At 44.1% G+C, this 24,619-nt stretch overlaps 1 long non-coding RNA gene across 3 annotated transcripts; it reads left to right on the top strand.

Annotated features, from left to right (window-relative positions):
• The first annotated feature begins 1,064 nt into the window (after window positions 1-1,064).
• LOC136405774 (uncharacterized) lies at window positions 1,065-23,467 on the top strand. Of its 3 annotated transcripts, none has more exons than XR_010751569.1 (6): window positions 1,065-1,410; window positions 5,384-5,488; window positions 6,729-6,798; window positions 13,909-14,027; window positions 16,770-16,928; window positions 23,120-23,467. It is a non-coding gene; the product is annotated as an uncharacterized lncRNA (long non-coding RNA). The 3 variants fall into 3 exon arrangements; XR_010751568.1 differs by having other exon boundaries at window positions 13,906-14,027; XR_010751570.1 differs by lacking the exon at window positions 13,909-14,027.
• The last annotated feature ends 1,152 nt before the right edge of the window (window positions 23,468-24,619 follow it).

Below are 24,619 nucleotides of genomic sequence, written 5' to 3'. Positions count from 1 at the left end.
ACCTGATACAGAGACAAAATAACATCAAACATAACAAAAAGAATATGGTTCTTCTGGTCTCTCCAAGGCTGGAGAATTAGGTGTTTTCATCACACAACGCAGGGCACAGTCAAGACTGCAAAGTGAGGCCCTGGCTGGTTGGCTCAGTGGTAGAGCGTCAGCCTGGCGTGCAGAAATCCTGGGTTCGATTCCCGGCCAAGGCACACAGGAGAAGCGCCCATTTGCTTCTCCACCACTCCCCCTCTCCTTCCTCTCTCTCTCTTCCCCTCCCGCAGCCGAGGCTCCATTGCAGGAAAAATGGCCCGGGCGCTGGGGATGGTTCCTTGGCCTGTGCCCCAGGCGCTAGAGTGGCTCTGGACACAACAGAGCGACGCCCGGAGGGGCAGAGCATCGCCCCCTGGTGGGCATGCCGGGTGGATCCCAGTCGGGCGCATGCAGGAGTCTGTCTGACTGTCTCTCCCCATTTCCAGCTTCAGAGAAATACAAAAAAAAAAAAAAAAAAAAAAGACTGCAAAGTGAAATTAAACTAGGGATTCAGAATTCTTTAACAACTTCCAGGTTATCTTCTAGCACGGAAGCTGCTGAACTGTAAGACATCTCTTTCCTTCCCTAATAGTGTTAAATGTCTTTGAAAATGTTCTGCGCCAGTGTTCAACTACCGGGGGTCTGGGACATAGTCTCGAGAATAAGAGAACTGTTCCTTTAAAAGGTGTTCACACACTACTCAAGTCTACTGCTCCCATACTGAGTTGATCGCTCAGTTACCCCACCCCCCCCAGAGAAATCTAAAGCATGAAATTTAGTAAAATCACAGCAAAGCAAAACAAAGCTGAATGTGTGAGTGGTCCGATAAGGCGCCGGGCAAGAACCACCGGGCATTCGGCGCTGCATCCCTTCTCCCTGCTCAGGTCCCTCCCCAGTGGGAGCCCGATCCGCCCACACGACGTGTCAGAGAAAATCCAGCGTGGTCACCGGAGCGGGGAGGGGGCGTGACAGCAAGACTGCAGGGCTTCGCCGCCCGGGGCTTGGGGAGAGAGCATCTGCCGCCCGGACTCACGGCACTGACCGCCCTGGACGCCGGATGGGCCGCGCAGCCGGGCGCTGGGAGGCGTTGGCGCGCGGAAGAAAGACTACAGGCGCCGAGGAGCTCGCCCCCGTCGCGCCACCCAGCGGCACAGTCGACTGTCTCCACCCCGGGGCCGCAGCCGCGCCGGGAAGGCTGCCTCACCTGTTCTGCAGCGCCTGATTCGGGCCCAGGGGCTCCCAGGGGCGGGGATCCGTGAGCGGGGAGCATCACGACCACCACGGAGAGGCGGCGGTGACAACGCGGACCCTGCTTCTCCGCCGTCCGGCATCTCCGAAGGTCCCTCCTACCCGAGCCACCCCGCCTGCCGGCCTCCCCTGCATTGCGTAAATCCATTTGTTATTTAACAACCTGCTATTTAGTTTCCATTTGTTTGAGAATTTTTTAGTTTTTCTGTTGTGGCTAATTTCTAGTTTCATGCTATTGTGATTAGAGAAAGTGCTTGATATGATTTCAATCTTCTTAAATTTGTTGAGACCACTTTTGTGCCCTAACATGTGGTCTATCCTAGAGAATGTATCATGAGCACTTGAAAAGAATGTATATTCTGCTGCTTTAGGGTGAAAGGTTCTGAAGATATCTATTAAATCTAGTTGATCTAGTGTGTCCTTTAAGTCTGCTGTTTCTTTGTTAATTTTCTTTCTTGAGGATCTATCTAGTGATGTTAGTGGGGTATTGAAATCCCCTACTATTATAGTATTGCTGTTGATCTCGCCCTTTATATCCATCAACGTCTGCTTTATATATTTAGGTGCTCCTATATTAGGTACGTAGATATTTATAATAGTTATATCTTCCTGTTAGATTGCTCCCTTTATCATTATGGCCTTCTTTATCTCTTACTATATTCTTTGTTTTAAAGTCCATTTTGTCTGATATAAGTATTGCTACCCCAGCTTTTTTTTTTTCATTTCCATTTGCATGAAATGTTTTTTTCCATACTTTTACCTTCAGTCTATGTGCATATTTTGTTTTAAGGTGTGTCTCTTGTAGACAGCATATGTACGGGTCCTGTTTTCTTATCCATGCAGCTACCCTGTGTCTTTTGATTGGATCATTTAATCCATTTACATTTAAGGTTATTATTGATATGTACTTCTTTATTGCCATTTTATTCTTTAAAGCTGTATTTCTTTTTTGCTATATTCTTTTCCCACTTTGATCTGTTTACAACAGGCCCCTTAACATTTCCTGCAGCATTGGTTTGGTTGTAATGAATTCCTTGAGTTGTTTCTTTTTTTTTTTTTTTTTGTCCTGGAAGCTTTTTATTTCGCCTTCAATTTTAAATGATAGCCTTGCTGGATAAAGTAGTCTTGGTTGTAGGTTCTTGTTCTGCATTACTTTGAATATTTCTTGCCATTCCCTTCTGGTCTCAAGTGTTTCTGTTGAGAAGTCTGATGTCATCCTTATGGGGGCTCCTTTGTGGGTGATAGCCTTTTTTTCTCTAGCAGCTTTTAATATTTTCTCTTTATTGCTTAGCTTTGGTATTTTAATTATGATGTGTCTTAGTGTAGGTTTCTTTGGGTTTCTCTTTGATGGAGTTCTCTGTGCTTCTTGAACTTGTGAGAGTTTCTCCTGCATTAATTTAGGGAAGTTTTCAGCTATGATATGATTGAACAAAGTCTCTATCCCTTGTTCTTTCTCTTCTTCTTTAGGAACCGCTATGATGTGGACGTTATTTCTCTTCATGTTGTCACAGAGCTCTCTAAAAGTTTCCTCGGACTTTTTGAGTCTTTTTTCTTTTTTTTACTCTGCTTTCATGCCTTCATTCCAGTTGTCCTCCAAATCGCTGATTCCATCCTCAGCTCCATCCATCCTGTTTTTAATTCCTTTCATTGTGGTCTTCATTTCTGATATTGTATTTGCCATCTCCGACTGATTCTTTTTTAATATTTCAATATCCTTTTTTATATTTACTATTTCTTTATTTAGGTGTTCGTAATGACCATCCATTGTTGTTCTAAGATCCCTAAGCATCCTTACAATCATTATTTTGAACTCCGCATCCGGAAGTTTGGTTATTTCCATATCACTCAGTTCATATCCTGGAAGTTTCTCTTGTGGTTTCATTTGGATTGCACTTCTCTGTCTTCTCATTATGTCTGTGTGTTTGGGTGTTTTGTTTGTAGAGCTGGTTGAGTCTAGCCTTAGTGTTGTCTGCCTCCAGTTTTCAATTGTGTTATTTCTAGGTCTTCTTGGGTTGGCATCAGCTATTATTTGTAATCCACTTTCAGCTTTGGACTACTTTGAAGTCTTGATTTGTTTGTTTTCTTAACAGGTGATAGTCTTGTTTACTGATCTCAGCAGGGGGCTTATTTGAAACTGTATCCAGGAATGCAGTGGGTGTAACCTGAGACTCTGAAGTCCTCTTCTTCCAGTTTGTCTCTCTGGGGGCAGGGTGTTTTCTCAGCTTCAGTAGGGGGAGGTATATCTCAGATCTCCATGGAGACCTAAGTTACTGCCCCTCCTCCCCACTTCTTGTTTTCAGCTGTGTCTTGTTGTGCTGATTGAAGCTGGAGAGATGTCTGGAGATCTGTGACCCGGAAGCACTTTATTCTTTTGTTTTGTGGAAGGATCAGCCCCTCCCCCAGCTATGGCCGCCTCCAGCACTGGATGAGTCAGCTTCTCAGGTTGTCCCCTGCATTCCTCTGCCCCTCACCATCTGTCTCTCTCTCTCCCCTTTCTTTTTGGTAGACAAGCCGGCCCTTTCAACACACCTCGTTCCCTGGTCGCCAGACAAGTGGCTGTGAGCAGTATTTTCTGCTCTTTTCTTTGGAGTGAGAGCCCTTCTGGGCTCTCAGCCTCAACCTCACACCCATTCCCATAAGCAGGAGAGATTCAGGTGCTCCCTACTAGGTTTGTTGTGGCTTCTTCTTTTCTCCTTGGTTTTTGAGAGCTATTCTTATAGTTCAGAGTTGGGTTTTCACGCTGATTGTTCCTAAATTAGTTTGTAATCCAGTTCAGTGGTGTGAGCTGGGAGTCTGTGCATCTGCCTACTCTGCTGCCATCTTCAGGTCTCTTAATAAATGGGTTTCTAATCCAATTGTATTGTTCAATGTGAAGTGATGGAAAATGCTATAAATTAAATTCTGCCCATCAGCTTTCAAGTCCTATTTTATTTACACTTAACATTTGCTCACTTCCAGAATTGAATTCTTCAATATCATGCTTCTTTTTTGAGAAATCTATCCATTTTATTTGGGTGTATTTATCTAAAAATAATATAATGATGTGTTAATAATAAATATAATAATGATGTGTTAACAAAAAGAGCAATATTTTCATAATGAAATGGTATAATAGAGTAACTATATTTGTTTTTATATCTGGGTACATACTGTGAACCAGCGCAGCTAGTAATTCCAGGTCCCAAGTGGGAAAGGTGTGGAATTAAGAAAATATGCCTAATTAAGAAAATACGAGGTTGAGAGGGCCCTGTAATTGCTGCTGGCAAGAATAAAGCATGCCCCAAAACTGCATCTTGCTTTATTTATAGGGCAAAGTGGGCTATTAGTAATTCAATGAGATCTTTGATCATGTTTCCAAGGCAACCCAGGAATTTTTACCAAGTGCAGAAAACCCCCACCATACATATCATCTTAACTTTACACCAAACAAAGGATAGAAGAAACTTGCCTCCAGTCTTTCCGGGGAACATGGGGGTAGTATAAACAATCCAGCACCACAGCTTAACAGCCTTCTGCAACCTAATCAGGCAAGTGAGTTGGAGGGTTGGGCAGACTGTCAGCTTACGGCCAATTCCCCACACCTCTGTCCCCCAAAAATCTAAACTCCAAAATCCCTGTTGGCTTTTTGGTCCCCAACAGGCATATATTTCTCTGGAAGACCATAGGGAGCACCTGGAAATTTTCTATGGTGCAGCAGTGCGCCCTGGCACACTTTGAGAACCACTGACCTAAGGACTCACACTAACATTGTGCATTGCTACCAACCATGGACACATTTCAGTTAGAGGTTATAAGATGCAGAAACAGGTCAGCTATAAACACAAAGTAAATGGAACCAAGGTACCAAATACATTAGTAACTTGTTAATTGTGTGATCATTTTAGAAGCTTAGAAAGCTCTGTTTTCTGTGGCTTATTTCTAGGGAGATGCAACCCATATGGTGTTAACACTGGATAGAGAAAAAGGAAGAGGAAGCTCTAGGGAAGGGGAAATGAAATGTAGACTGCAGGATTGCTGTGACTTCCAACTTCTAGACCAGCCTTATGTGGACTGCATATGGTCCTAGTGGCTGGAGTTTCCACTCTTCTTTCTCTTTTTATTTTTCATGCAGAATTGAGTTGAATAGGCTTTCTGAAGAAAACACGGTGTTGAAAAAAGAGCTGGGGAGGATTCAGCAAGAGCTCGAATCTACAGAAAGAACAAATGATACACAGAGGTACGGGCCCTGTCTCAGTGGTTCCACGCAGAACTGACAGCCTATCACACATTTCACCCTTTGTAGAAAAAGCTTAGAAGGTATTATTGCTGTAGAAAATGGGATGTGTTCACAGATCAACCCCGCATTCCAGAATACCCTAAGTTGGTGAGCAGTGCTGACCTCTGACCAGCCTGGACATGCTGAAAGGATTCAGACCTCCTTGCAAATGTTGGCAGCCACCTTCATTCCTGAGTGCCTGGTCTCAGAAGTTTGAGGTAGAAAGTGCATGCGTGATAGGAAGTCACCACCACAGTGCGCAGCTCCAGCACAGACCCGCATCTCTCTGAAGTCCATGTGCACACACTTTTCACCCCTACAGAACACTCCACGTTATGCTAAGGGCTGGGGGAGGCAGAAAGTACTTTTGTAGGGGTGAGTGGTGCCCATGATGCCTTTCTGGGCATGTAAATCCTGTTCATTCATGTCTTGATAATGGTTTCAGCTGTACTTTTCCTCCAAGATTTGTTTCTGGCCTATTGACTTGAGTGAGTCAGAGTCAGGGTGGGGAGGTGGGGAGGGGAAGAGGGGCGAAGACCTGAGCACGGAGGCTGGAGAGAGTGTTGGGGGTGAGCGGAACACAGAAAACCTGTCAGTGGAGTTCTGCTCTCACAATTGCTCTATTTTATCCAACGACAGGTGGTTGCCTCCTTTTCAACTCTGAAATTAAAGATTAGCTCAGCTCTAAAATGCTGAGAATGTGGTGCTGATTTAATACAATTGCTGTGATGATTAATTAAAATGTGAAATCTGGAGCAGGTGGTCAGTAAGTGATTGCTATTACATTATAGCAGTTCTGAAATCTAAAAGTTTTTTCAATCTAGAAACCACTTTTTTCCGTTCGCTGCCAGCACCCCTTGGACAAGAACTTCTTGAATGTCAGGCCACTTTGGCCTTTATGCTGCTGGTAGTGAGTAGTCTCAGGCTGTGCTGAAGAGGAATTAATGGGTGAATTGAGGAATGTCGTGAAGGACGTTCTGTAACCGTGGCAGTGTCCTCTGGTTCTGAGGACTGGGATCTGCATTGGGTCAGCAGCCACAGCTGGAATAGCGTAGAACAGGCAGAGTGGTTGCAGGGTACCAGGAGCAGGTGTGATAGTGTTGTGTGGCTACACATCCAAGGCTGCAGTTACACAGGGTGATGACTGGGAAAAAAGAAACTGGCTGCCCAAAGTGATATGTTAATTTTGCTTCTTCAACAGAAAGGAAATGGAGGCTTTAAAGAGAGACAAGGAGAAGGCCTGCTCTGAAATGGACGAGCTCAGCAAACAGGTCAAGTATCCACACCTGGCATGATGCTGCTGCCACAGCCTCCTTTTTTCCTTTTTATTTTGAAGTCATTTCAAATGTACCAGAAGGAAATAGAGAACTTTTTTCTGAAAGATTTGAGTGTGAGTTGTGACCCGTCAACCCCTCATCCCTCAAAATCAGGAAATGAATGTGGTGCGGGTCCCTGCCTTACTCCTACCCGTCAGCTCTGCCAGCCCTCCCACCCGGGCAGAATCGTGCTTGGCCTTCAGGCTCTTTCAGTCTGCCCTGGGGCTTTAGGACCTTGGCACTTTTTAAAAAGACTTTATTCATTTTAGAGAGGAAGAGAAGGAGGCAGGGAAGGAGAGAGAGAGAGAGAAGGGAGAGGAGCAGGAACCTCAGCATTCCAGGTTGATGCTTCACCCACCGTGGGCCTTGGCACTTCCAAAGATAACAAGCAGATATTTTGTAGGAAGTTCCTCAAGTTTGATGTTTTCTTGTAATTAGATTGAGATAATGCATCTTTGGCAGAAATATAAAAAACTGGTATTGTGTTCTCATTTCATGCAGTTGGATACAGTGATTGGCCCCATTACTAGTGATTCCTGGTTAGCGGTGTTGGCCAGGCTACTCCACAGTAAAGTTATTCTTCTCATCATATGGGTGGATACTTTGATATTATGTAAATGTTCTGTTCTTCATCAAACTCCCACTTACTTCAGCATCTTTTGTTTTTTGGTGGAGTCAGTTATTACTATGATTTCTATGATGGTAGCCAGTTGGTGACTAACTCCACTATTCCTTTTGTATTTATTAATTGGTATTTTAGTGTAAGAGCTTTCTCTTCTCTCTATTTATTTATTCAGTTACCTCACTATAGTGTTATCATAGATTTCCTGTTTTATTCAATGGGTTATAATGTTATCATCATTATTAATGACTTGTAGACAGCTGTCTTCTCCTTATGTCCTCACATGGTCTTCCCTGGTTTGTGTCTTTCTCCTAATCTCTTTCTACTAGGACACATCATATTGGATTACAGCCCCTCATATGACTTTATTTTACCTTAATCACCTCTTTTAAAGACCCTGTCTCTCAATACTGTTATATTCTGAGGTATTGGGGGTTTGGGCTTCAATATGTGAATTTGGGGAGGACACAAATTAGCCTGTTACAAATAACACAACCAAGCTATTGACATGGATACAATGCATGGATCTTATTCAGATTTCACCAGTTATACTTGTGTAATCATGCGTGTGTTTGTGTGTAAGTTTCACACAATTTTATTCCCTGTGTAGGTTCATATATTCACTGCCACAGTCAAGATACTGAAGGGTCCTTGACACCACAAGGACCTTTCATGTTGTTCTTTTATAACCACACCCACCTCCTTCCTGCGCCCTACTCCCACCCCAACCCCTGACAACCAATAATATTTCCTTCACTTCTGAAACTGTGTGATTTCAAAGTGTTATATAAAAGGAATAATACAGAATATAACCTTTGGGACTGGTTGTGCACACATATAACCCTAGAGAGTCATCCAAGTGGCGTAGCTTCTTTCTATTGCTGAATAGCATTCGAAGGTATTGATGTCCCACAGTTTGTTTTAACACTCACCTTTTAATGGATAGCTGGGCTGATTTCAGTTTTGGGCCATCACAAATAATGCCGCTATGAATATTCCTGTGCAGGATTTTGTAAAATGGTAAGTTTCTATTTCAGTGGGATAAGTGCCCAACAGTGAAGTTGCTGAGCTATGTATGTGTGGTAGTTCCATGTTAAGTTCTATGAGAAACTGCCAAACTGTTATCCAGAGTGGTTGTAACAACTTACATTCCACCAGCAATGTGGAAATTGCTGGTGATACAGTTTCTCCATATCCTTGTCAGCAGTTGCTGGTGTTGCTCTTTTATTCTGGCCACTGCGTATCCCTTTCTCCTATGTTGGTTCCACTCTGGGAAAGTGGTTTCCTCTGAGAGCCAGAGAAGAACAGAGTGCTGTGAATGTACTTCAAAATGGTCACTGTAGCAGTCTGCTAGGATATAAAACACCACAGACTGGGGGCTTAAGCAACAGAGATTTATTGCCTCACAGTTCTGGAGGCCAGAAGTCCCAGATGAGCGTGCTGGCTGATTTGGCTCCTGGTGAGAACTCTCCCCTTGGCTTGCAGACGTCTGTCCTCACTGTCTGCACATGACCGTCCCTCAGCGCGTGCACACAGAGGGAGAGGCTGTCTCTTCTTTTCCTTCTTATCAGGTCATAGCACTATCAGATTAGAACCCCATCCTTTGAGCTCATTTAACTTTAATTACCTCCTAAAAGTCCTATCTCCAAATATAATACATTGGGGATTAGGTCTTCAATATGAATTTTGGGGGGACATAATAAAGTCAGTAGCAGTCACTTTATTATACTTGTTAGAAGCTAGAGGGCGTTTTTCTCTGATCTTAATTGTAAGGGTTTCTGAGGTTTGGGAAAGTGGGGGCTCCCCTGAGCCTGGCCTCCTATGACTTTTTGACTCAAGCCAGTTCAGGCACAGCCCCAGCACTGACTCTTCCAGCACCAGCGTCCCCTCCTGTTTCAGGCTCCAGCCATCTGCTCCCGGTAAACAGCAGTTCTCTTTGTCTGGGTCTCCAGTTTTCAGGGTGCTGGTTTTCCCTGTGACCTCAATTCTCTGATGGAGCGAAGAAGCATTGTTGGTTTTCAGTTTATTCCGCTTTCTTTCTTGTTAGGAGATGGGAATAATGATTTTCAAGCTCTTTACGTGCCAGACCAGAAACCCCACATAGTACTGTTTTGAATTTTGGTTTCTGCATGTTCACTGTTGGGACGTGGACGTACAATGCATTTTCATCTCTTGGTCTTGTATCCTGCCCATTGCTGAGCTTACTAATTAGTTCTAGGAGTGTTTTTGTTACCTTCAGCTTCTTAAATCCCTGCTCCATCCCCGAGATAAGTCCCCCAGCTTTTCTCTCCTGGCCCCCCTCTTCCCATGCACTGATGAGGTTCCTGCCACAGAGACTGCCTCAGACTGCTTGTGGTGAGTGGCTTGTCTTGGCTCCCAGATTTGGGTGTTTGCTTCCACGCATGTGTGGTAACCTTGCTTGGGCCTCCTCCATTAGGAGAATAATTCAGGGATTGATTTAAAATGAATCTTCAGACTCTACGTTTGCCTGAGGACCAGCATTTTGTATAAATGACCTATTTGAAGATTTCCTGGGCTCAGATAGCTGCCTGACCCTACCCCATTCCAGCTTATCTCCAGGACACATTTGTAAATGGATTAGAGGCATCCACTTGCTTGCTTTCCCTCAACTTTTTGTTAATGTAAAACTGTAAAGACACAGAAAAGTTGAAATGATAATAAACTGACCAGCCACACACAACAACCTTAATTTTACAGTTGTTCACTGTAATATGTGCTTCAGTTATTTGTTTATATCTGCTTTTGTACTTCTGTCCATGTATGTGTTTTCTGAACCATTTGAGAGTAAGTAACAGATATAATAATACTCTGCTCCAAAATATTTTAGCAGGTGTCTCTTAAAAAGTGAGTGCATCTTCTACCTAGCCACAGTATTGCTATCACACTTAAGGAACTTAATCATGACCAGTATTCAGACCTATCCATATTTCTCTAATTGCTCAGAAATTCCTTTGTGTATGTGTTTGTGTGTGTGTGTGTGTGTGTGTGTGAGAGAGAGAGAGAGAGAGAGAGAGAAGGACAGATAGGGACAGACAGGAAGGGAGATGAGAAGCATTAATTCTTCATTGTGGCACATTAGTGCAACTGTTGGTGCAAATGTAGATTGGTTTCAACCACTATGGAAAACAGTGTGGTGAATCCTCAAAATATTAAAAATGGAACCATTTAACGACCCAGGAATTCCACATATGGGTATATACCTAAAGAAATTCAAGAATACATGCACCTTTATGTTAATTGCAGCATTATTTATAATAAATAAGGAAGCAATCCATACGCCCATCAGTAGATGGGTGGATAAAAATATGTGCTACACATATACAATGAAATATTACTCATCCATAAAAAAGAAATGAAATCTTATCATTTGTAACAGATGGACAGACCTAAAAGGTATTACGCTAAGTGAAAAAGTCAGAGTAGACAAATACTACAAGATTCACTAGTATGTGGAATCTAACAATATAAATGAACAAACAAAAGACAGCGTCATAGAGGGCAGATGAGTTACCAGAAGGTATTTGAGTTGGGTGACTGAGTGAAATAGTTCATTGATTGCTTTCTCATATGTGCCTTGACTGTTTCCAGCTGAAGTTGAACTCATTCACTCAAGGAAATTTTCAAACCCAGGGGCTTTTAGAGTCTTGACCGTTTACATCTGTTTATTCACTTATAAGTTAAATATAGGGAAAACTATTCTATGAGCTCATGTATAGTATAAATGACACCCAAAGAATTGATGTGTCAGGTGGTGGTACAGTGGATAGAGCATCAGATGAGGATGCAGAGGACCCAGGTTTGAAACCCCAAGGTCACTGGCTTGAGCATGGGCTAACCAGCTTGAGTGCAGGGTCACTGGCTTGAGTGTGGGGTCATAGACCTGATTGCATGGTCACTGATTTGAGCCCAAAGGTCACTGGCTTGAACCCAAGGTCACTGGCTTGAGCCCAAGTTCACTGGCTTGAGTAAGGGGCCACTTGCTGTGCTGTAGCCCCCTGGTCAAGGCACATATGAGAAAGCAATCAATGAACAACTAAGGTACCACAATGAAGAATTAATGCTTCTCATCTCTCTCTCTTTCTCTCTGTCTGCTCCTATCTGTCCCTCTCTCTGTCTGTCTCTCTATCTCTGTAAAAAAAAAAAAAAAAGAATACAAGTCAGAGATAGTTGAAATTATCATGATCTCAAAAAACGTCATTAAAATATAAAAAAGATTATATCAGGTGGGAATTTTCCTAGAGTGCAAGTTTGTTGCAATATTTGCAAATCAATTAATGTGAAATACCACAGAAATAAAATAAATGATAAAAATCATATGATCATCCCAATAGATGAAGAAAATGCATTTGGCAAAACCCAGCACCCATTTTTGATAAAAATGCAGCAAAGTGGGAATAGAGGGGAGAACATGCCTCAACATAATAAAGGCCATATATGCAAATCCACAGGTAACATACTCAACAGGGAAAAGCTAAAAGTGTTTACCTTTATATCAGGAAGAAGATAGGGATGTCAACTATCACCTCTTTTACACAACATAGTACTGGAATTCCTAGTTACAGCAATCAGACAAGAAAAAGAAATAAAAGGCATTCAAATTGGATGGAAGAAGTAAAATTCATTATTTGCAGATGATATGATATTGTATATAGAGGGCCCTAAACATTCTACCAAAAAACTACTAGAACTGATAAATACATTTGGTAAAGTAACAAGATACAAAATAAATATTCAGATACTGGTTTTACTTTTATATACCAATGATGAACTATCAGAAAGTGAAACTATGACATTTCCATTTATAATTGCAGTAAATAAAGAAGGTACCCAGGAGTAAATTTAACCAAGAAGGTAAAAGACATGCACTTAAAAAATTATAAGACACTGAAGAAAGAAAGTGAAAAAGATACAAATAAATGGAAGCATAAAGCATGCTCATGGATAGAAAGAACTAACATCATTAAAATGTCCACACTACCCAAAGAAATCTGTAGATTCAATACAATTCCTATCAAAATACTAACAATGGGTAATGTTACAGAACTAGGAGAAGTAATCCACAAAAGACCCCAAATAGCCACAACAATCTTGAGAAAGAGAAACAAAGTTGGAGATACCACACTACCTGACATCAAACTATACTACAGGTTATAGTAATCAAAAAAGCATAGTGCTGGCATAAAATAGACATATGGATCAATGCAACAAATTAGAGAGCCCAGAAATCATCCCATGCCTATACGTTCAGTAAATATTTGTTTGATAAAGGAAGCAAGAACAAACAATGGGGTAAAGACAGTCTATTCAATTAATAGTGTTCTGAAAATTATATACATGCAAAAAGTGAAAGTAAACCACGTTTTAACACCACACATAAGAATGATGTCAAAATAGATTAGATGTTTAAATGTAGTGCTTGAAACCAAGAAAATCCGGAAGAAAATATGGCCAGTAAAATCTCTGACATGTCTATTAACATTTTTTTTGTGATTTTATTTCCTTGGGTAAAGGAAACAAATGAAAATAAATGGGACTACAGCAAACTAAAAGTTTTCTGCACAGCAAAGGAAACCATCAACAAAATGCAAAGAAACATATTGAATGAGAGAACAGATTTGCTAATGATACATCCCATAAGGTGTTAATATCCAAAATTTATAAAGAACTCATACAATCAACACCAAGAAATTAAACAGTTGAATTTAAAAATAAGCAGAGAACCTGAATATACTCTTCTTCCAATAGGAAATACAAATGACCAATAAACAGATGAAAAGATGCTCAGTGTTACTAATCATCATAGAAATGCAAATTAAGATCATAATGAGATATTATTACCTCAGACCTGTCAGGGCGATAATCAAAAAATCAAACAATTGTTGGCAAGGATGTGGAGAAAAGGGAACCCTTGTGCATTGTTGGTGCAAATGTAGATTGGTTTCAGCCACTATGGAAAACAGTGTGGTGAATCCTCAAAATATTAAACTATCTAATGACCCAGGAATTCCGCATATGGGTATATACCTAAAGAAATTCAAAACACTAAACTGAAAGAATACATGCACCTTTATGTTCATTGCAGCATTATTTATAATAAATAAGGAAGCAACCCATATGCCCATCAGTAGATGGGTGGATAAAAAAATGTGCTACACATATACAATAAAATATTACTTATCCATAAAAAAGAAATGAAATCTTATCATTTGCAACAGATGGACAGACCTAAAAGGTATTATGCTAAGTGAAAAAGTCAGAGTAGACAAATACTACAAGATTTCACTAGTATGTGGAATCTAACAATATAAATGAACAAACAAAAGACAGCGTCATAGAGGGCAGATGAGTTACCAGAAGGGATTTGAGTTGGGCGACTTGAGTGAAATAGCTGAAAAAAATTTTTCTTTTTTTAAATCAAGTAGGAGGCAAGGAGGCAAAGAGACAGACTCCTGCATGTACCCTGACTGGGATCCACCCAGTAACCTAACCCCTATCTGGGGCTGTTGCTCGGCAAAGGAGCCACTCTAGCACCTGAGGCAAGGTAATGGAGCCATCCTCAGTGCTGGGGCCAGCTTGCTCATTTGAGCCATGGCCGCAGGAGGAGATGAGGGGTGGGGAAGGGATGGAGAAGTAGATGGTTGCTTCTCTTGTGTGCCCTGACCAGGAATTGAACCCAGGATTTCCAAATGCTGGACCGACGCTCTACCTCTGAGCCAACGGGCTAGAGCCAGTGAACGGATTAAGAAGTATAAATTGGTATTACAAAACAGTCAGGGGGGTGTGAAGTACAGTATAAGGAATGTAATCAATAATATAATACCTATGGTGCCAGGTGAGTCCTGGATATATCAGGAGGAACACTTTGTAAAATATACTGCTCATAAAAATTAGGGGAAATTTTATTGCTTCATATTCCTTTTGCAATATCCCCTAATTTTTGTGAGGAGTATATATTATCTAGCCACTAAGCCATACAACTGAAACTAATACAATTTAATATTGAATGTAACCTGTAACTGAAAAAAAAAACAAACCCAGAAACTTTCCCGTCTGACCTGTGGTGGCTCAGTGGATAAGGCATCGACCTGGAATGCTGAAGTCACTGGTTTGAGGTCCTGGGCTTGCCCAGTCAAGGCACATAAGAGAAGCAACTACAAATTGATGCTTCCCCTTCCTCTCCTCTGTCTACCCCATGCTGTTCTTTCTCTCTCTCTCTCTCTCTTTTTTTTTTTTTTTTTTAAGATTTTATTTATTCATTATAGAGAGGGGACAGAGAAAGAGAGAGAGAGAGAGAGAGAGAGAGAGAAGGGGGGAGGAGCAGGAAGCATCAACTCCCATATGTGCCTTGACCAGGCAAGCCCAGGGTTTTGAACCGGCAACCTCAGCATTTCCAGGTCGACGCTCCATCCACTGCGCCACCACAGGTCAGGCTCTCTCTCTCAAATCAATAAAATCTTAAAGAAGAAACTATTTCCAATAAAATGTTATAAACACAATGAGCTTTATACCAGATGCAACTGCCATGAACTTATGTGGAAACACCTCTTAATCCTCAGGAAAGTACAAAGTGACAATTTACAGAGAAGAGAATGAGAAACTGTCAAGATAAATTAGTGCGCTCACTAAGCTTGAATAATCAACAACTTCTAGGTTCCCGTGTGTGCTTATCAAACCCTCAAAAACATGAATGTGGTTGTTTGCAGCCCTTGGGAGTGAGGTGTGCACATTACCAAGAGTGCTGGAGCTGGCTCAGGGTGCCACTCTGAGAACACTGGGGAGCTGCTGACACAAGGCCTCAAGCACTGACTTTTGTGGGAAAAAGCAAATAAGCAAATAGGCGGCTTAGAATAAGACATGCGTGGAAAATAGTAGACTAACTGGAATGTCCATGGTGAAAGACTGTAGGGCCAACTTCCTAGTTGTTTCAACTCCTAGTGCGCTTGCTCATCCACCAGTTAGCGTTTGTTTGGCACCCACGGTCTGCAGGTGGTGGGTTTTTAGGAAAAGCAAAATATACAATTGAACCAATGCTTATACCCTACAGAAAGCTACATTTAGGTGTTTAATGACAAAGATTAAAGGGGATTTCAAAGATATTTATATATCTCAAATTTAATTAGGGTTTTTAATTTTTTTTAAAGATTTTATTTATTGATTTTACAGAGAGAGAGATGAGAAAGGGGTGAGGTGTGTGAAATATCAACTCATAGTTGCTTCGCTTGCATTGTTCATTGATCGCTTGTTGTATGTGCCATGACTGGGCAAGCCCAGGGTTTCAAACAGGAACCTCAGCATTCCAGGTCGAAGCTCTATCCACTGTGCCACCACAGGCCAGGCAGGTGTTTTTTTTCCTTTAAATTGCTTAAAATAATGTTAGAAATAACTGTGGAAGAAATGAGAAACTTATGAAAGGTTTTCAGAACAGCGATTTGGATCTTTATGGCATATAACCCCCTCTGGTTGGCCAGATGCATCTTATTGGTGGGGGGGGGGGTAGATCAGGGTTTCCTATGTTGCATTATTGCTGTTTGGGCCAGATCACTCTGTGTATTGGAGGGCGCTGAGTATCTCATCCACCAGCTTCCAGTAGCTCTCGTTCTCCCTTCCCCAGCTGTGGTCACCAAAAATGTCTCAAGACATTGGAAATGTCCCCTGGGAAACAATCCCTGGTTTAAAACCATTGAAATGATCTGAATTGAGCTGCTGTTTTAAAAAACATACCTTTCGCCTGACCTGTGGTGGCGCAGTGGATAAAGCGTCAACCTGGAAACGCTGAGGTTGCCGGTTCAAAACCCTGGGCTTGCCTGGTCAAGGCACATATGGGAGTTGATGCTTTCTGCTCCTCCCCCCTTCTCTCTCTCTCTCTCTCCCCTCTCTATAATGAATAAATAAAATCTTAAAAAAAAAAATACCTTTCACCTGACCAGGCAGTGGCACAGTGAATAGAGCATTGGCCTGGGATGCTGAGGACCCAGTTTCAAAACCCGAAAGTTGCTGGCTTGAGCGTGGGATCATAGACATGACCCTATGGTTGCTGGCTTGAGCCCAAACTTCATTGGCTTGAAGCCCAAGGTTGCTAGCTTGAGCAAGGGGTCACTGGCTTGGCTGGAACTCCCACCTCAACCCCCAGTCAAAGCACATATGAGAAAGTAATCAATGAACAACTAAGGTGCCGCAACTATAAGTTGGTGCTTCTCATTTCTTCCTGTCTGTCGGTCCCCCCCCCACCCCCACTAAAAAACAAAAGAAAAAAAACTCATTTGTTTCAATCCATTTGCTCTAGAGTCAGAAATGCAAGGATCAATTGTTTCAGCTCAACCACAGGGTCCTTCAGCTGGGAGAAGAGGCCTCTACGCAGCAGTCCCAAATGGAGAAAAACTGCATCACCATTCAGCTGTGAACACAGAGACTGGAGGAGGCTGGCCACCGGGAGGAGCTGCAGGTGAGCAGAGGCCAGGGAGGGTAGTGGGGCAGAGAGGGGCGGGCACATAGAGGAGCGGCCGAAAACACCTCAGGAGCAGCCCTGACGTGGCAAAAGTAGGCACTGCTCTACAGTTGAAGTGAGGGGCTTAACAGCAAACACCTGGAAAATACGTGGACTTCAGCAGCTTTTGTAAATCCCAAGTTTCTGGAAAGACAGCAGAAAGGAATTGTGATGGTAAGAGTAAATTGGTAAACCTTTCTGGAGGACAGTTTGGCAAAATATGTATCAGAGCCTCCAGAGTGTCAGTACCCTTTGACTTCATGATTCTATGTACGGGACTTTTACCTGAGCACTGTGGACTTCGCTGGAAGCATGTTTTTCTTTTTTAAAGATACTCAGATGTGGTGTGCACTTGGAGGGCCAGGGAGCTATAGGGAGGGAAGAGGGGCCATGGAAGAAGCTACCCACTCCCAGCACAGCAGGGAAGGGGTCTTTAACCCATCTGACCTGTCCCAGGATCAACTGCACTTGAGTGTGGCAATTGCCTCGCTCTGCTGAAACTCTTTGCAGGGCCCCCTACTGGCTTTTGGCCCCAGAGATGGACTTGGCCATGGTCACCTGGTTGAGGGCAAGATGCTTGATGTTGCAGACAGGTGAGTCTGGGTGTGGGACCCTCCAGGTTTGTTGGGGGCTCCTTTAGGCTGTTAGCTTTCCTACTGCAAACAAGTGCTTTCCCAGAGGTGCCTCTGTATTTGGGGGTTCCCATTTGTTTTTCTTTTTCAAGTGAGAGGAGAGGAGATAGAGAGACAGACTACTGTATGTGCCCTGACTGGGATCTACCCTGCAACCCCCATACAGGCCCGATGCTCTGCCCACCTAAGGCCATGCTCACAACTGAGCTATTTTTAGCTTAACCTGAGGCAGAGGCTCCATGGAGCCCACGGCAGATGTACTCAAACCAATTGAGACATGGCTGTGGGTGGGGAAGAGAGAGAGAGAGAGAGAGAAGTGGGAGGGGTGGAAAAGCAGATGGTTGTTTCTCTTGTGTGCCCTGACTGGGAATCCAACCCAGGACCTCCATATGCTGGGACAATGCTCTACCACTGAGCCAACCAGCCAGATTGAACTCTTTGAGGCTAAGGAGTCAACCAGTGTCACCCGCAGAAGATACCTCGTATAAGTAATCCCGCTGCAACATGAGCTGGTTTTTGCTTCTTTGTGATTTAGACTCCCCACCCCCAAGCCACACTGATGAAAGTCCAGAGGAGGGAAGTAGAGGCATCTAAGACCAGTTAAGGCTCCTTTGAGTGAGCTGTGGTGAGGGTGGGTGCGGATACATGGGAGGGAGCCAGTGTTGTCACTGGTGCCTCTGTGGGTGCTGCTGAGGAAGCTCTGAGGGGTCACAGAGCCAAGTAGGTTGGACACGCACTAGCAGGAGAGCAGCTTGAATGATGCCATGGGAGGTGCTAGCACTGTTTTCTGTTTTATTTTATAAGCCTGGTGACCAAATCCAACATTGTGTTAGTCTAGCCTGGATTCACAAACAGGGCTCAGAGCCTGCCTCTCAGAGGGGGACAGCACAGCCCCCACCTGGCAGTGGGAAGGCTCAGAGGAGCACGAAGGGCGGCCTGTGGCCTCTGGAGCTGGGCCAGCTCCATCTGCATCTCTCTTCTATGAAGAGGGAGATGGAACGGACTGGTGAGAATTCAGTTTGTGGATGCTTATGGGCTCATTGCCCATAGAGGGTTGCAAAGCGGGCTGCAGGGACGCCCGTGCTGAGCCCGCGGCAGCTTCCCTGCAGAAAAGGTTGCTGTCAGGCACCAGGGTTCAGAGCACGGTGTCTGTAGAAGGTGACAGAGTAGAAGTGCTGTTGGGATGCGTGGGCACTCTGACACTTGGAGTCATGGGGCCTGGGACGGGGCTCGGGCTCTGGATGGGGTGACTGGAGAATGACCGTCTGAAGCAGGAGACTCGAGAGGAAGCAATTTTGGGCAGAGGTGCCTGAGCACTGGTTCTTCCTTCTCTTTCTCTCCCAAAAGAGCATGGCAGCTGCCCTTCTGGAAGCTGTTCATGTGCAGGTGCATCTCAGGATGACCCCTGTCCTAGAGAGCAGGTATGTTAGTGATGACGTGGCCCCTGAGATGTGAGTTGACACAGTGACTGTTGAAAGGAATCTGGGCTGGAGGTTCACAGCCTCGCTCCTGCCCTTGTGGGCTGAAGCGGGCACCTTCCTTTTCTCTTTGACCATGTGGCTTGAGACCTGGCCTAAGTGTGACCAAAAAAAAAAAAGATTGATCCAAACTGATGACATATGCCAGGGAGCAAGATCTGAAATGTCCTTCTAAGAATGACATTTGATGGAGCCTCAGAGCTGTGTGAGGGCTGATTGGCCAGTTCTTCCAGGGGCCAAGGAAATGCTCTGTATTCTAGATGAAGCCCCCAGAGTCAGAGTGAAATAAATGGTGTTTGGATCTGACCTCCCGATTGCCTAGAAAAATACTGGCCACGTGATGTGCAGTTCAATCATAATCAGTGTAACTCCAAGAGTTCTGTGCTGTCCTCGGTGGCTGGGGGCTTCATTCCACACCTGCTGTCATGTTCCCTTCTGCATTCACTGTGTTGATTGCCCTCTGTGACCCTGGCTTCACTGAGGTCTCAAGACTGTGAACTCCACTTAAAGGAAAATGACCATATCCAGCAATAACCAGACTCCAGTGAGGTATGCTGGAGGGTAAAACTGGATAGAATGTACCGTGATCCTCCCACAGATCCAAAGTGACAGCTCACCCTCGTCATTCTGACACTCACTGTGCAGAAGCTCTGGCTACATGGGAGTTTTGCTGTCAGAATTCCAACGAATAGGTTCTTTGTAAGTCCTGCGTTTTGCTGCAGGTGCAGGGACCACAGAGAAGATGTGTAACCTGCCCTGGTAGTTGTAGGAAGTCCTTAAACACAGTCTTCCATGATTGTCAGTGACCGTGTAGCTCTCAGCAGTCACACCAAAGCTGCCGTGGCATTTTCCTGGTACAGCTGCGTGGAGCCAGCGTGAGGCTGAGAGTTGACAGTCCTGGCCAGCACCTGCAGGTCCACCAGCTGCAGAGGCGAGTGGAACAGAGTCTGCCTCTGGGCCGCATGGCTGAGCTGCAGCAGCTGCTGGAATGGGAACAGTGGGCAGCTCAGCAGCTCTGCCTGGAGTGCAGCCTCCAGGAGGAGGAAGGGGGACTGGAAGCACAACCATGAAGCTCGGAGACAAGGGCCTGAGGTTCCAGCTGATGGTGATGGGAAGGCGAGGATGGGTTGCTGATCTCTCAGCCAAAGCTGCCCCATTGCCAAGGGAAAGACAGCTCAACAGCTGCTCTAACTCCCTAAGGACTGGTTGTACAGGGCCTCATGCTAACAGGGCCTGAAAGAGGGTGATGTGGGACCCTGATTCTCACTGTGAATAATGAGGGACTCTTAACAGATGCTCAGGAAGGGTCAGGTAGGGGTGGTAAGCCTCTTGGGGATGGTGTCCCACCTCGTCAAAGAGCAGAGTGAGCTAATCTGGAAGGTCTCTTCAGCCTGGGGCCCATAGTTCCTCCCAGATGCAGTGTGTCCTTGGGGGCTGTATGTATCTGCAGAAGGCCCCTAGCTAAACATTAGGGGCCACATACTAAATGCTAACAGGGCCTGAAAGGTGGTGATGGACAGTCTGTGAGTGAGACGATGGGTGCTGGTCCCGCCTGTACAGCCTCTGCAGGAACACAAGCCTCACCATTCCAATTCTCTGGATTTCAAAGAAAAACCAGAAACAGTTTTTCATGAAAACTCCATTTCCAAATGATGTGCCCAATTTAAAGAGTTTTCAAACCATAATATAGACTGGAAAAAAAAACCCACCCAAAGGTACAGAGGACTGCAGAAGTTACTCACTGGGGACACACTGATCTAGGTATTGGAGATACAGAAACGACACAAGGCAACAATCTGTGCCCTTCTGGAGCCTCTATTTTAGAGAGGGTAAGGAGCCAAGAAATGAAAACAGAAAATAAATAATGTGGATAATGTCAGAATGTGATAAGTGCTCTGGAATGGGGTCTTTGCAATTTTAAATAGGATAGCCAGTGAAGGTGGTTCTTGAGCCAGTGCCTGAAGTTGTTGAGGCAACAAGCCATACCCCCTGGGAAAGAGGACTCTAGGCAGCAGGAACAGCATGTGCAAGGACCCTGAGGTGGGTATGTACTAGGCATGTTTAAGAATATTTATCAGAGGGAGCGAGGAGGAGGGCAGTGGAACAAGAAGTCAGCAAGGGAACGGCATAGACTTGGGAGGCTGCTGTGTGCCAGGTGCTGCACTAGGCATCTAGAGGCGGAAGGAGGGGCACTGCCTTAAAGGGCAGCAGGACACAATGGCTCAGAGCACAGACTGCAGGGATTGGGGTCCTGGCTCCCCACCTCCCATCTGAGTGACAGTCAGCCAGTTCCTTCAACTCTGGTCCATTTCCTCATCTGTAAAATTCAGACACCTGTGGGACCCACCTCAAAGCATGATTGTAAGGCCTCAAGGAGGAAGCTCTTTTAAAGTGTTTGAACTGTCTGGGTGAACCCTGTGTAAGTGTTTAAGCTGAAAGCTTGAGAAAACAATTCAGTCCTGAAATGTCACAATGCAGTTCATGGGGAAAAGTCCAGGGCCGGCGGCTGTGGAGATCTGGAGCCAGAGGGCACTGGGTGCCTTCAGGAGGAAAAGTTAGAGAAAGACTTGCAAGATGGGCAAAATTTAGTGTCTGTAAAGTGTATGTTCTTACAAAGAATAATCTTTCAGTATTATGCAAAAATGTTAAGCTAGAAATAAATTATGACAGGTTATTGACAAAAACAAAGAAAATCAGAAAATCTTTGGAAATACTTAGTAATGCATTTGGGGGAACTCACTTTGGAGTCATATATGATTACATTTTTAGGACAAAGCAGCCTGGTCATTCTTTTTTTGTTTGTTTGGTTTTGGGTTTTTTTTTTTTTTGTTGTTGTTATTTATTGATTTGAGAGAAAGGAGAGAGACAGACAGGAACGTCAACCTGTTCCAGTATGTGCCCTGAGCAGGGATTGAACCAGCAACCTCTGTGCGTCTGGACGATGCTCTAGTCAACCGAGCAATCTGGCCAGGGCTTTTTTAATTTTTTAAAATTGATTTTAGATAGAGGGAGCGACAGAAACACTGATCTGTGTCTGTATGTGCCCCGATAAAGAGACTGGCAACCTTTGTGTATCCAGACGATGCTCTGACCAACTGAGCTATCTGGCCATGGCTTCTTCAACTACAAAGAAATGAGTTTTCTGGTATGTGATATTTTATAATTTTTTTTAACAATTTATTTATTATATTTATTTATTTTTTACAGAGACAGAGAGTGAGTCAGAGAGAGGGATAGGGACAGACAGACAGGAACGGAGAGAGATGAGAAGCATCAATCATTAAGTTTTTCATTGCGCGTTGCAACACCTTAGTTGTTCATTGATTGCTTTCTCATATGTGCCTTGACCGCGGGCCTTCAGCAGACCGAGTAACCCCTTGCTGGAGCCAGCGACCTTAGGTTCAAGCTGGTGGGCTTTTGCTCAAACCAGATGAGCCTGCGCTCAAGCTGGCGACCTCGGGGTCTCGAACTTGGGTCCTCTGCATCCCAGTCCAATGCTCCATCCACTGCGCCACTGCCTGGTCAGGCTGTGGCATGTGATATTTTAAAATTTACTCTATACAGATGAAAGGTTATCTATGCTTACTATTAAATTTGCAAATTTTAGCTAATTTCCACTTTAGATAAGCCTGAGATGACTCTTTTCAAAATGTAAAATATAGCCCTGGCCAGTGGCTGAGTGGTAGAGCTTTGGCTGGGCATATGGATATCCCAGGTTCGATTCCCAGTCAGTGCACACAGGAGAAGCGACAGTCTTCTTCTCTCCCCCTCCCTCTCCTCCTTCTCTTCTTGCCCTCCCGAAGCCAGTGGCTCAATTGGCAAGAGGGTAGCCCCAGGCACTGATGATGATGGCTCAGTTGTTCCAAGTGTGTCAGCTCAGGTACTAAGCTAAGCTCAGTACTCAAGCATCGGCCTCAGACAGGGTTGCCAGGTGGACCCTGGTTGGGGCGCATGCAGGAGTCTGCCTCACTATCTCTCCTCCTCCCACACACACCCCCAAAAGAAAGTAAAATACTGTCTGTAACCTTCTTTGTGGCAGGAAGAACATAAAAAACAGCTTAAAGACACAGAAGAGCGAATAGAAGAGGTGGAAATGATTTTGAAGAACATGGAAATGCTTCTACAAGAAAAAGTGGGTGAGCTGGGAGAGCAGGTGAGCGAGGGGCTTCAGTCAGTGCACGCTAGTATCCTCTTTCAGACGTTTTTCCTTTTATGGACGCTTAAGTAGCTGATCTGTGTCTTGTCACAGAATTCAAAAGAACCACATGTTCATTTGGAATCACTGAACGTGGGGCTCTGTAAACTTCATTTTGACTCTGGATGTAAAATTTTTTCCAGAAGATTAACAATTAAAAGCTGTTAGTAGAAAATGAATTTTACTAAATATATATATCCTACATTATATTTGTACATTGTGTTTATTTTTCTTTGGGAATTAAGACATATTATAACCTCAGAAAAAAATGTTCATTCATGTATTTACTCAGTCACTCTAAGCCCATTATACAGTGTGTCCGTAAAGTCATGGTGCACTTTTGACCGGTCACAGGAAAGCAACAAAAAATGATAGAAGTGTGAAATCTGCACCAAATAAAAGGAAAACTCTCCCAGTTTCATACCTATTCAGTGCAGTTCTATGTGGGCTCACACACAGATTTTTTAGGGCTCCTTAGGTAGCTATCCCGTATAGCCTCTACAGACTCGTCACTGACTGATGGCCTACCAGAACGGGGTTTCTCCACCAAACTGCCGGTTTCCTTCAACTGCTTATCCCACCGAGTAATGTTATTCCTATGTGGTGGCGCTTCGTTATAAACGCGCTGATATTCACGTTGCATTTTGGTCATGGATTTGAATTTAGCAAGCCACAGAACACACTGAACTTTCCTCTGTACCATCCACATCTCAACTGGCATGGCCGTGGGCTGCTCCGCTGTATACACGGTGTTACATCATCTGTGCATGTGCACATGCTGCCACATCATCCTACAGAAACTGGGTTTTCCTTTTATTTGGTGATTTCACATTTCTATTGTCTTTTGTTGCTTTCTTGTGACCAGTCAAAAGTGCACCATGACTTGACGGACACACTGTATATTAAAGCATTGTTGCAGATAGACCCTGAGATAAGCCCTCAAGGACCTGATATTGTGGGGCAGAGATAGATAATGACAAGATAAATGACTTCAGGTTATAAGAAGTACTCTCAAGAAAATGGTGACAACTGGAATCAGATGAGGACAGTCGGTATGGCATGGGAGCAGATGCCTAATGACCCAGCCATGGGAAGGTCTAGCTGTGTCCCCAGCAGGGGCCAGGTTGGCATTTTAGAAGAGAGAATGCTGTGGGATTGTCCTGTGCACTGTAGTGCTAAATGCCAACAGCACCCCATCACTGGGACAGCTGTAAAAGGGCACCCACATACCTCCACATGTGCTGGGGGACAGGCCAGAACCCCGAGGAGGTGCATTCCACACACAGCAGTGCAGGCAAATGTCCTCACGTGAGACGAAGCATGGCACGTGGAAGGCCACTGAGG

This window comes from Saccopteryx leptura, chromosome 5 (genome assembly GCF_036850995.1).
Source record: "Saccopteryx leptura isolate mSacLep1 chromosome 5, mSacLep1_pri_phased_curated, whole genome shotgun sequence".
In the NCBI taxonomy this organism is placed as follows: Eukaryota; Metazoa; Chordata; class Mammalia; order Chiroptera; family Emballonuridae; genus Saccopteryx; species Saccopteryx leptura.
This window is presented reverse-complemented; position numbering and strand designations above follow the sequence as displayed.